Source organism: Panthera tigris, chromosome A2, assembly GCF_018350195.1.
Source record: "Panthera tigris isolate Pti1 chromosome A2, P.tigris_Pti1_mat1.1, whole genome shotgun sequence".
NCBI classification, from domain to species: Eukaryota; Metazoa; Chordata; class Mammalia; order Carnivora; family Felidae; genus Panthera; species Panthera tigris.
The window spans coordinates 147340859-147353382 of NC_056661.1; the positions used below are offsets into that span (position 1 = coordinate 147340859).

The window sequence follows — 12524 nt, forward strand, 5'->3', positions numbered from 1 at the left end:
TCAGCTCACATCAATGCCTTTCCTTGTCCTCTTCAAAACATCCCCTCTGAGACCATCAGCCACTCATTGGAACAGCTACTCCTAGACTGGGGTTCTTTCTACAGGTGCTCTGCTTGTCTACATAGATTTGTAACTGGAGATTCCATCTCTTCAACCACAGCCTCATTTTCCTCTTTTTATCCTCCTTAACAAACTCTCTCAAACCTTCCACCTTCACCAACCAATTGCCCACCTCCTAGGGACGCCGGGTTCTCCACATTGCTGGGGACACCAAAAATTAGGAATTCAATCCTGTTCCCCTTAATGGCATCACCTCCTCTACTTTTTCTGATTGCGTTTCTGGCAAACCGCTGGGATAGATGGATGGTCAGACAGGGCAGGGATCTAGTCAGGGAGCATGAGGTGTTTATGAAGACAACAGGGCAACGTGGGAAAGCACTAACAACAGCACTTGGATTCCCATGTCCAACTGTGGAATCTCAATATAGATCTCCCAATCCTTGTTAACACTGCCAAACACAACTACGGGAATCGTTATCTACAGAAACGTAACAGGACTACACTGATGAGGTTACAAAGCACATGTCTCATCTCTATGAACTTCCAGAACAAACCTCTGAAGTAACTATGGTCATTTGAAAGATGAGGAAACAGATTCAGGGACACCGGATAGTGGCCGAAATCATTTATTTAATGAGAAGAGCTCGGGAGCAAGTCACCCTGAGTCATCTGACCTCCTCCAGTGTCACCCCCATAACAATTCTAGGCCTATATTTGTTGACAGGGACCATCCAGGAGGCACACACTTGTTTCTAATGAGGTCAAGAGATGCTTGGAGAAGGGAAGGCAGAAAGTCACACAAGGCAGAAGAGGGGAACACTATTACATTCATTAAAAAAATCCTTACAGTGACTTGTTTATCGTCCTTGATAAAGATGAGAACAAGTGTTGAAATAATTTATTTATGATGGATAACAGTTTAATGGAGTATAAAGTAGACTCTCTTTTTTACAGTTAGTGGGGTTCTTAATGTTGCCATATCCAGACTGAGCCTGTATCCTACTCATCCAGACTTTTGACAGAAGCATCAATTTTCTAAATTGTTCTCTAACAACTACAAGAAAGAAAATCACTCTCGGTGTTAATAATTGCAATTCTCTGAAGATACTAAAGAACCCACTATAATTTCACATCGTTGAATCCTGTGGCTTTATACATCAGAAGAATTTTCAGACAGTTTCTCCTGTGTGCTTTTAATATTAAAAGAAGATATCTATATGAAATACATTGAAGAGCTAAAAATGATATGATGGGATCCAGACTAGTATTACAGACTTGAAAGTGCTGTACGACAACATCCATAAAACATGAAGAGAGCAAAACACATCACACAAATGTCCTCTGAAAAAGCAAACAAGTACTTCTCTTTGTTCATAATGACAACAGGCAGAGTTAGCTAAATGAAGTTCACAGGTGAACCTCAATAAATAACAAACTGATGTTATTTATTAATAACAAAACCCACATTACGTATGATGTCTACTGCCAGGCATCTGATTGGCTGCAAGGGTCACAAAACTTCCAGACATGCAAGAGTGATAAACGGTTTAGTAGCAAATAGCGAGAAGAGACTCTAGCAAACAATAAGAGAAGAAAAGAGAAAGGATAAGGAATAAGCATGAATAGATCCTTAAAGAATAAACTACCAAATATCTAAAGTAATATTAGGAGCACAAAAATTTCTATTTACATATACATTCCAAATACTACATGAAGGTATTTCAAGGCACAAAGAATAACCAAGGGTCTCAAGTATGAAAATACTTAATGAAAAGAGACTAACATTCATTGTGAAGAAGAGATGAATTGTATCAATAAAGAAATTTTAAAAATTAATGGCCATGACTAGGGAATTGCCTTGATAAATTTTTTACAGTGTAAATCTACAATAATTTAGATAATGTGATATTAGTTCAAGAATTGGCAAATATAGCAAACAAACAGAATTCAACACCAGAAACAGCCTTAATTCTACATTAGAACTTGGGTATGAAATAGCCAAGATATCTCTGAGGAGAATGGATACATTATTTATTTTAAAAACTGCTACTGGCAAAACTGTCTAGAAAAACTTCATACCATATGCCAAAATAAATACAAGAATGAGTAAAAATTTCACTGTAAAAAACTCAGAACAAAGTAAAAAATAAAATAAAACTAATTAAATCTTACAGACGGACAAACCTTTCTAAGCATATACTCACTATAAAAAGTGATAGATTTGACTTTCTAAAAACTGAAACAAATTTTTTTTAATGTTTACTATTTGGGGGGGGGGGGGGGAGCAGAGAGAGGGAGACCCAGAATCCAAAGCAGGCTCCAGGCTCTGAGCTGTCAGCACAGAGCTGGAAGCAGGGTTCAAACTCCCAAACTGTGAGATCATGACCTGAGCTGAATCAGACACTTAACCGACTGAGCCACCCAGGCACCCCATAAACATAAAAATATTTGTAAATCCTGTAAAAAGGTTATGAACGGGCAATTCAAATTAGCAGTGTGTGTATAAAAACAAAAACATTCAAATATACCCTTTGACCCAACAAATTTGCTTCTAGAAATTTATCAAAAAAACAGAAAATACATCATGGATATCTGCAAAGATTTAGCCCACGGGTACATTCTCCTATCTTTGTTGATAAAATTTAATAAAACAGGAACAACATCCAAAAATAAGGAAATGGTCAAATATCCAAACTATACATCCATGAAAAGACTCCCACAGAAAAGTAATAATGGAGAAAAAATATGCACAACCTATTTCTGTATTAAAAGATTTTAAAATAGTAATACAATATGAGCCCTAACCTGTACCCTCCTGCCCCACATGCACACTCCCCAAAAGTTTGTGTGTGTATGTATGCATACGTATGTCTACATATATAATGGCAAAAAACAGGAACCATACATAAAATATGAACAGTAGTTAGTCTTCAGGAGTGGTAGGGTATGGATATCTTGCTTTTTCAATATCATCAGTACAAATTTTTTACAATAAACATTTGGTTTTGTTTTATGTTGATGTAATCATCTATATATTACATAATTGTCTTCCAAAATGGAAGCCTACTCTAAACTTTCTTTTGTTGAACTCACTCCTTATCAAGACAGAGAATTTCTTCATTAACTTTATAGACAGTTCCTGTAACTTAATTCTCTTAGCTTACGAAAATTTGTCAGTTGATTTCCTTGGTTTTCTAGGTACAAAGCCTGCAAATAAGGGACATTTTACTTCCTCTATGTTTTCTCTTCCATTTTTTGCTCTTACCTAACAGTACTGGTTAGTACTTCCAGAACAAAATAAATAATGGACATCCTATGCTGCTCCTGACTTTAATGGGAATGCTTCTTTTAAATCACCATTAGGAATCACAATGGCATCTTGGATTTTAGGGGTTTCTTTCAAAATCAATTTTTAAAAAGGCTCATCTTAAGAGCATACACTGTTGCCTCAAACTAAAAGGAATTAATTAAATATGCACAATAATGTAAAATTAACCTGAAATAACACTTTTCAAATAAGGCATGGTATTCCAGAACTCTATATTTTGTGTCAAAGGAATATAACACAGTAGATTAAATTTCTTCAATACTGTGTGTATATTAACACACACATACACATCTGTCTCTACACAAACGCAAACACACACACAGACACACACACACACACACACACACACACACACCCCAAAGGGGTTGTCAAGCCCCTAAATGAATTCCTGTATTTTACTGAAAGTTAAAATAATACACGTTAGTAAATGACCTCAAACTTCTTTTCTTTAAAAGTGATGTAAATGAAGAAAAGGGAAGAGACTGAAAGAAATCATGCAAGAGCAAGCTGGACACATAATGTTAACATGAAGAGTAAACAATCATTCGTCTAACACTCAAAGATGTAAATTCAAGCTGCATTAATAAAATTTGTTTTAAAAGAACTTTCAAAAAGAAAAATTAAGCTGTTTAGATAACTACTGAAGATGCACTAAAATGTAGACCACTGACAGTAGGCACACAAAAAGTGCTCACAATATCTTCTGAATTAAATTTGAAACCACAGGGGCGCCTGGGTGGCGCAGTCGGTTAAGCGTCCGACTTCAGCCAGGTCACGATCTCGCGGTCCGTGAGTTCGAGCCCCGCGTCAGGCTCTGGGCTGATGGCTCGGAGCCTGGAGCCTGTTTCCGATTCTGTGTCTCCCTCTCTCTCTGCCCCTCCCCCCGTTCATGCTCTGTCTCTCTCTGTCCGAAAAATAAATAAAAAACGTTGAAAAAAAAAAATTAAAAAAAAAAAATTTGAAACCACAATCTATGCCAGTCAGCAACTATACTAATAAGCACAGGAGATTCTATGATGCATAATCTTCAGAGGGCAGACTTACAAAGGTCACATAAACATTTTTATGGAAAATGATAAACAGAACCATCTGTATACACCCACTATCCAAAGAGCCACCAGGAATTATAAAATGGGTAAAAATAGGTATTACATCCAACACTGGTAAGTTTATACTGATGATTACTATATTTGGTCTTGATAAGATATGTTCAGTTACCCATAGGAGAATAATTTGACTAAAAACTTTGGTTGGCCTTTTTTGGGGAAAGAAAACAATGAGAAATTCAAGAGTATCTCAGTATTTTTGGAATGTACCTGATTTGTTGAAAATCAGCACCAAAGAGGGCCTGGAACAGGGTAGCCACTCATTAAATGTTTTTTGGAATAAAAATCAGCCCATTTTAGAGCCTTATGATTGGAACATCACTTAAAACTCTTCTTGTCACCTTGGTCAGTTTGGCTGAGAGGCTGAGTTCATACTGGACTTTCATGTCATTTAAGGCTTCACTCTGTTGGAAATGCCAAAGGCTAAATTTATTCCAAAAGGTCAGAATTAACTCCAAGAATTTAATGACTGATTCCATATTCTAATTTTATAAATATATACAGGCAGAGTAAAAATTTGTATATATCAAGCTAAGGTCTAAAGTGAGAGGATTCTGGGGTGCCTGGGTGACTCAGTCAGTTGAGCATCTGACTTTGGCTCAGGTCATGATCTAACTGCTCAGGAGTTCAAGCCCCGCGTCAGTCTCTGTGCTGACAGCTCAGAGCCTGGAGCCTGCTTCAGATTCTGTGTCTCCCTCTCTCTCTGCCCGTCCCCTGCTGGCACTCTGCCTCTCTTTCTGTCTCTGTCTCTCTCAAAAATAAATAACCATTAAAAAAATTTTTTTTAATAAATAAAAGTGATAGGATTCTATTTCAGTGCAAACTTATCTCTCGTATTAGTGTGCTTATAGCCTGATACATATATTTTATTGTATAAATGGATGAGTGAATAAATGAACAGATTAACATTATAATCTGTTTAGATAATGTCTTTAATGAGAAGAAATGTCTGAATTGTATGTTCTTTTGTTTTTTAATGTTCAAATCCACAATAACCTTTATACCACCATCTTAAAACTTTTACCAAGCTATGTTTTATCAGTTGTCTATTCTACAAAAGAATGTACATGAATCAGCATTCTTTTTGCTAAACAAGAACCACTTTTACCCATTCTTGAGACATGAGCTACTGAGTATTTATAAGATAGACCACTCTATTAAAATACTAGAAAATCTAATGAACACTGTTGTTTTTTATATAAAATTAATGTTTTAACACAAGCTGACAAAAAATAACTTAATAAAATAACTTTCTTACCTCACTACTATTAGTGCTTTAAATTTATTATGTAGTATCATAGTTGAAGGCATAATTTTATTAATCAAAAATTAAATGAAACAAACCATGTAGCACAAATAACCAGAAACAAAGGGTACGTTATCTCAATATCTAAGCACGCCTATTTGGCTTTTGTACTAATTTATTTTCCTTCCTGCTTCCTTACCAAAGCAAATTCAATAGTATTTTCACTTTATTTTAAAACTTTACACAAGAAGTTCAGGGAAAGAAAAGAAAAACAAACGAAAAATCTCTGATGGCATTAAGAATGCAAAGTAGTTTTGGGCGCCTGGGTGGCTCAGTCAGTTGAGCATCTAAACTTCAGCTCAGGTCATGATGAGTTCGAGCCCCATGTTAGTCTCTGTGCTTACAGCTCAGAGCCTGGAGCCTGCTTCGGATTCTGTGTCTCCCTCTCTCTCTGCCCCTCCCCCACTCGCACTCTGAGTCCCTCAAAAATAAAAATAAATATTAAAAAAATTTTAAAAGAATGCAAAAGTTTCTAAAATTAGAGCCTTGAAAACTTGAGATATCAAGTTCAAAAGAAATAGGGAAATGAGAACCATAGTTTTAAGTTTAAATAAAGACCATTAAGTTTTACATTTAGTAGATACAGAAAGACTCAAATGTTTAGTGTAACTGCTGAGCACTTCAATTTATTTTTGAAAGTTGTATTTTCCAAGCAAAGTAAATTGATAGTGCACTAAGTATATCATTTATTTGACGGTGTTAAAATAATATCATTGCATTTGATAATATGGAACTACATGATGATTATGTTTAAGATAAGCACAAAAACCTGACGGCCAATTTTCAAATGTTAAACTGTAAAAGAAAAAAATCTATCAGGTACCCAATTTATATAATTAAACATTGAGTAAAGTTTGATTTCCTCTGGTGTGTGTCAGTTTAATTACTATATTTCAAATATGACATACAGATGATCAGTAAAAACTCCAAAAGGACTATCATCATAAAATAAAACTGTGACAGTGATCCCCCAAACAGTCACAAAACACAGCCCTTAGGAAAAAGACATAGGGGCAAATCCAAAGGTAAGAGGATAAATAAATACACAAATTTTGTAATGTCATTATCAAATAATAAAACTAATATTTTAAACAAACATACACATCAGGCTGAGAGATCCTATTTTGGAACTTCCTTCCTAGCCTTCCAAAAACTCAAGAAAATTGGTCTAATTACTTTACAGTTACTCCTTGTATCGAATTGAAAATATTATTACAGTTCTATCACCCAATAGCCTTGATTCTAAATGACTTCAGCCTGTTCCCAAAATATCAAATCTATTCTCAGCTGATGAAGATTTATCACTTTGGAGGATATTCAAAGGATGTGCTTTTAAAGGCAATTCTTGGAAGAAGGGAAAAAAAGGAAGAAAAGAAAGAAGGTGGCGGGGCAGGGCAGGGGAGGATGGGGCAAGCTTTGAGCAGGGCAGTTCTAACAGAATCAACACAACAGCTTCAGGGAGGCTCTGTAGAAGGAAGAACACTTACTGTGCGATTTCAGTTTATTTTTAAACAATTCTCATTACATGCCAGTCATACTTCTACAGGCATGAATTGGTTGACAATGGAGACTCTTCTGTATTTACATGACCAACAATGATACCAAATTCAAGAAGAAAAATTTTCTATGGGAAATCAGTCACTAATGTTCAAATAACATACGTCTACTCAACATAATGCATAAGTGGCTTTTTTACTTCAAGATTTTTTTCCTCCATTTCACAACTGACAATTGACTTTCTCACAGCTAAAACTTTAAAATGGCAAAACAAATTTTGAAGACATTTTCTGTAATTAAAAACGGCTGCTTAGATGCTGAGAGAGAATTTTTCAAGAATAATGTTGCTTTTCACTTTTCCCTTCAAAGACTCAAATGAAAGAGAAATGAGTTGAAATCAAGTGATTAGAATTCCATTTCGTCCATCACCCCTTTTCAAAATTTCTTTAAAGAATCTAAATTTTACTGACAACTTTTTATCACTATAATATCTAGGAAAATAATAGTATTTGGTGTTTTCAAAAGAATATATGTAATCAAAAAGTCAATATGATTTATAATCGCAAAGGAGTTGTCAAGGAACGTTAAATACCTAAATACTTTTTAAATTGGCTTCACATCAGAAAGCTCAAGCAAGTATCAGTCTTGAAGACCTCATAATTTTGGCAGACTGAGAACTCCTCATAATATCCATCTCACCTTTATCGATAGTTGGGCCTCTGATGTTTAGCTCGGCTCATTATCATGGGGGATTGGCACATAGGGAGAGGGGGTATTTCCTAGCTTCCTGTGATGCTGGATGGGGACTAGTAAGTAAGTTCTGACCAAAGTAGTATCTGTACCTTGCAGGACTCATCCTAGTCGAGAAGGGATATATCCCTACTTCCCCTCTGCCCCTGACACTGTCCCATTGTATGGAACGTGAAAATGTGCTTTCTTAGACCCTATGGATGAAGACTAACCATAAACATATACTAATATAAAATTTAAAATTGCAAGTTCCATATTTTAGTAAGCCTATACTTATTTGCCTAAGTAGTGTTAACAGTAATTGTTGCAGAATGTAAAAATGTATGTGATATCCTCCAGAAATGGATAATACCTTTTCCCAATTCAGTCAAATGGCTTTAAATTTTAAGTAGTCTCATTTAAAAAAAAAAAACAAACAAATCTAGAACAATGTACAAATGACCTCAAAAAGTATCAATATTTCAAATAAATTTTTAAGAACTCATATCTTAGAGTAATTCAAATAAGTCTTAAGACCTTTGAAGATCAAATTCTTTGATTCTGAAGGACCAAGAAAAGGATACAGAAACAACATGGTCTCCCCAAAAAGGTGTAAGATTTCAGTATAGGTAAGACTACAAAAATCACCCCAGAGGAGGCAGAGAAGAATTCAAACAATATTCAATAAAAGGACTTAAAAGACAGATCCAACTCAGAAGCCCCAGCCCTTCCAATTGTCACCTGCACAAACATGGCCGTATCTGAGTTCCTCCTGGAGGGTCTCAATTTTGCTTTGAGAAATAGGTAACAGGTGCCCAGTCTACTTCACGGTGCTGTTGTAGACATTAAGTATGGAAAAAACATTTTATAAATGGATCCAAAAAATGATCCTTTGCAAATATAAGGAACTATTATTCAAATAGCTATGTGTACATGCTAAAATACACACTGGCTTTCATTTTTAAAAAGTAAAGAAAGTCATTTGTTTAAAAAAAAAAAAAACACGTCACTGTAAATGCATTCATATTTAAAAATCTAATAAAGATCTCCTCTCACCTGCACTTGGCATTTCAGGAAAAAGATGGCTTAATTTGCTGCTCTGAAGATTTCCCCCTCACAACTAAATAAATAACAAGGCTAATATTTACCAGTATTATGTAAAAATGACATACAACCAACAAAACATTTCTCATCTTATAAGATGAGAAAAACATTGATTCCATGATTGATCATAAAACAGAATGTGAAAGACAACCAAAGGACCATCCAAACACAGATCAGAAAGCCTAGGGTGGCAGTATGGGGGCTAAGAAACCCCACAATTTTTTAAGTTTAGATTTTTATTTAAAAATTTGTTTTGTTAATTATTTTCCAATGTCTGAAAAAATAATTCCCAGATAGTACATTAAGTGCTGTCAATTGTGTTACACTGTATAATATGTTGCTATGTGGTTTCTCCATTTTATCAAAATTACATTTGAGAGAATGAAAACCATTTGTCTACATTTAAAATTCCTCATCTCTACAACTCAATATTTTTCCTTGATGCATTCTAAATGCCCTAGTAGAAATTATTTTGAAAAGAAACCATTAAAGGTATGCTAATGACTCTGAATTGTGACAGATGCTGTGGAAACAGGCCTGTTGGCTGAGGCACAGCACCATTAACTATCTATCATAAAGTACTCTGGACTTGCTCATTTATTACTGCTGCGTTGCTCAAGGGGGGAGAAAAACAGCAAGAGTTTCTCTTTCTGAGGCAAAAATCATAAGCCACTCACTTATTCTAATGTCATGATCCCCACTGTTTGTCTGCATGATAATTAGGAAAATCAGAAGTAATGAAATATTGCTTTAACAACGTGATTGGAATTAAACCATTAAAAAGGCCAAGGAGAAAGTTCCATGTGCTTACTAACTGGTGAGTCTCCAACACTAGACACCCACTGCAGGCAAAACATATCCTATTTCCTAGGAGTGAATCAAGGTGTGGAATTGCAAGCCTCACAGGGAGGGGCGGGGGCAGGGGAAGAAGAGAAGAATTAAGGAGGAGGAGTGGAAACAACACATTGTTATTCGGAGAACCTTCCCTTACAACCTGTTAAGAATATTTGTTGATCACCCATTTTGAGAAGAAACACTGACCCAGCCACTGTGGGAATCAAGAAGTAGACCAGTGCGTTTTTACAAAGTGAATGCATGCATGTTAGCTCACTGGATCCTACCAAGAAGGCTTTAAAGAAAATACCATGCTGCTTTTGGAAGAGAGGAAACTGAAGCGCAGCTACAAGCAAGGGGACTGACTCAATATATCTCAGGCTCATTAGCTGAAGCGCCCAGAGGTCAGGTCTTCAGTCTTTAAGGCCAGTACTCTTTTCTCAAAGACCAAATACGAAAGAAGTGATGCGAAGCGGGGAGGGACGAGAGGTAGGATGGGTGGGGATAGTTTCTTTAAATCTCTACAAAAATATGAAGACTATGACTACTGTACAACATGTTTCAGATAGTTGTTACAGTCACATTACATGGAAGACGCTTGAAAACGGATATGGGCGCCCAGGCCTTGGCGCACCCAACGAACAGCCTTGTTCAGCTGACACAAAAGGCTATCCGACCACAGGGCTGCCAGGTACCAACAAGAGGAGGAGAGGGCCTTGTTTCTCTCACCTCCATCAGTTGTTCACAATGAAGGTTGGACATAAAATCCTGTGTTTTAGACCTCGTGAAGATAAAAAGCTTCTGCACTGCCAAGGAAACAATCAACAAAACTAAAAGGCAACCAACGGAATGGGAAAAGATATTTGCAAATGACATATCGGACAAAGGGCTAGTACCCAAAATCTATAAAGAGCTCACCAAACTCCACACTCGAAAAACAAATAATCCAATGAAGAAATGGGCAGAACACAGGAATAGACCCTTCTCTAAAGAAGACATCCGGATGGCCAACGGGCACATGAAAAGATGCTCAACGTCGCTCCTCATCAGGGAAATACAAATCAAAACCACACTCAGGTACCACCTCACGCCAGTCAGAGTGGCTAAAATGAACAAATCAGGAGACTATAGATGCTGGCGAGGATGTGGAGAAACGGGAACCTGCTTGCACTGTTGGTGGGAATGCAAACTGGTGCAACTGCTCTGGAAAACAGTGTGGAGGTTCCTCAAAAAATTAAAAATAGATCTACCCTATGACCCAGGAATAGCACTGCTAGGAATTTACCCAAGGGATACAGGAGTACTGATGCATAGGGGCACTTGTACCCCCATGTTTATAGCAGCACTTTCAACAATAGCCAAATTATGGAAAGAGCCTAAATGTCTATCAACCGATGAATGGATAAAGAAATTGTAGTTTATATACACAATGGAGTACTACGTGGCAATGAGAAAGAATGAAATATGGCCTTTTGTAGCAATGTGGCTGGAACTGGAGAGTGTTATGCTAAGCGAAGTAAGTCATACAGAGAAAGACAGATACCATATGTTTTCACTCTTATGTGGATCCTGAGAAACTTAACAGAAGACCATGGGGGAGGGGAAGGAAAAAAAAAAAAAAGTTAGGGAGGGAGCCAAAACATAAGAGACTCTTAAAAAACTGAGAACAAACTGAGGGTTGATGGGGGGTGGGAGGGAGGGGAGGGTGGGTGATGGGTATTGAGGAGGGCACCTTTTGGGATGAGCACTGGGTGTTGAATGGAAACCAATTTGACAATAAATTTCATATATTGAAAAAAAAATTAAATAAATAAATAAATAAATAAATAAATACTGAGAACAAACTGAGGGTTGATGGGGGGTGGGAGGGAGGGGAGGGTGGGTGATGAGTACTGAGGAGGGCACCTTTTGGGATGAGCACTGTGTGTTGTATGGAAACCAATTTGACAATAAATTTCATATTTAATTTCATATTTTAAAATTTTATTTTTTAAAAAAATAAAATAAAATAAAATAAAATAAAATAAAATAAAATAAAATCCTGTGTTTTAAAAATGCACTTGCCCAGGTCCCACCCTGTAACTACCAGTCCACTCAGGCATTTATGTTTTTTACTAGCTTGACAGGGGACATGAGTGACCAGCCAGGCTTGGGAATCCTAGAGTCACAGCCCTTTCTACTGTACCTCCACACACACTTGGTAGAGAAAAAGAGGTCGGAACAAAATTCACAGCTTTAAAAGTAAGCTACAGATTTTAGAAGAGTTAAGTGAAGGGCAGGAAATGTAGTAAAGAATTAAACAATAAACAATCCTGTCCAGGAAGGTAATACCAAGCCTGAGAGATTTTTAACTACAGAAAAGGAAAGTACTCAAGACAGCCCTAAATGGATGGATGAGAAGTTCACTTTAACAGAGACAGACTACAATTAGCTCACACCATATAGTGTTTGCTGAGCAAAGGTGCTTGACAAAAGGTGTTATGACACCCCAAGCTCAAGTCTGTATTAACGATTTGCCACTGAAGTCCAAATTATAGACTGTAGTAAAACCAAATGCTCA

At 36.6% G+C, this 12524-nt stretch overlaps 1 protein-coding gene across 3 annotated transcripts in view; it reads right to left on the reverse strand.

Annotated features, from left to right (window-relative positions):
- Positions 1-12524, reverse strand: part of CHCHD3 (coiled-coil-helix-coiled-coil-helix domain containing 3) — a 279622-nt gene that overhangs the window by 142458 nt on the left and 124640 nt on the right. The window lies entirely within an intron of this gene.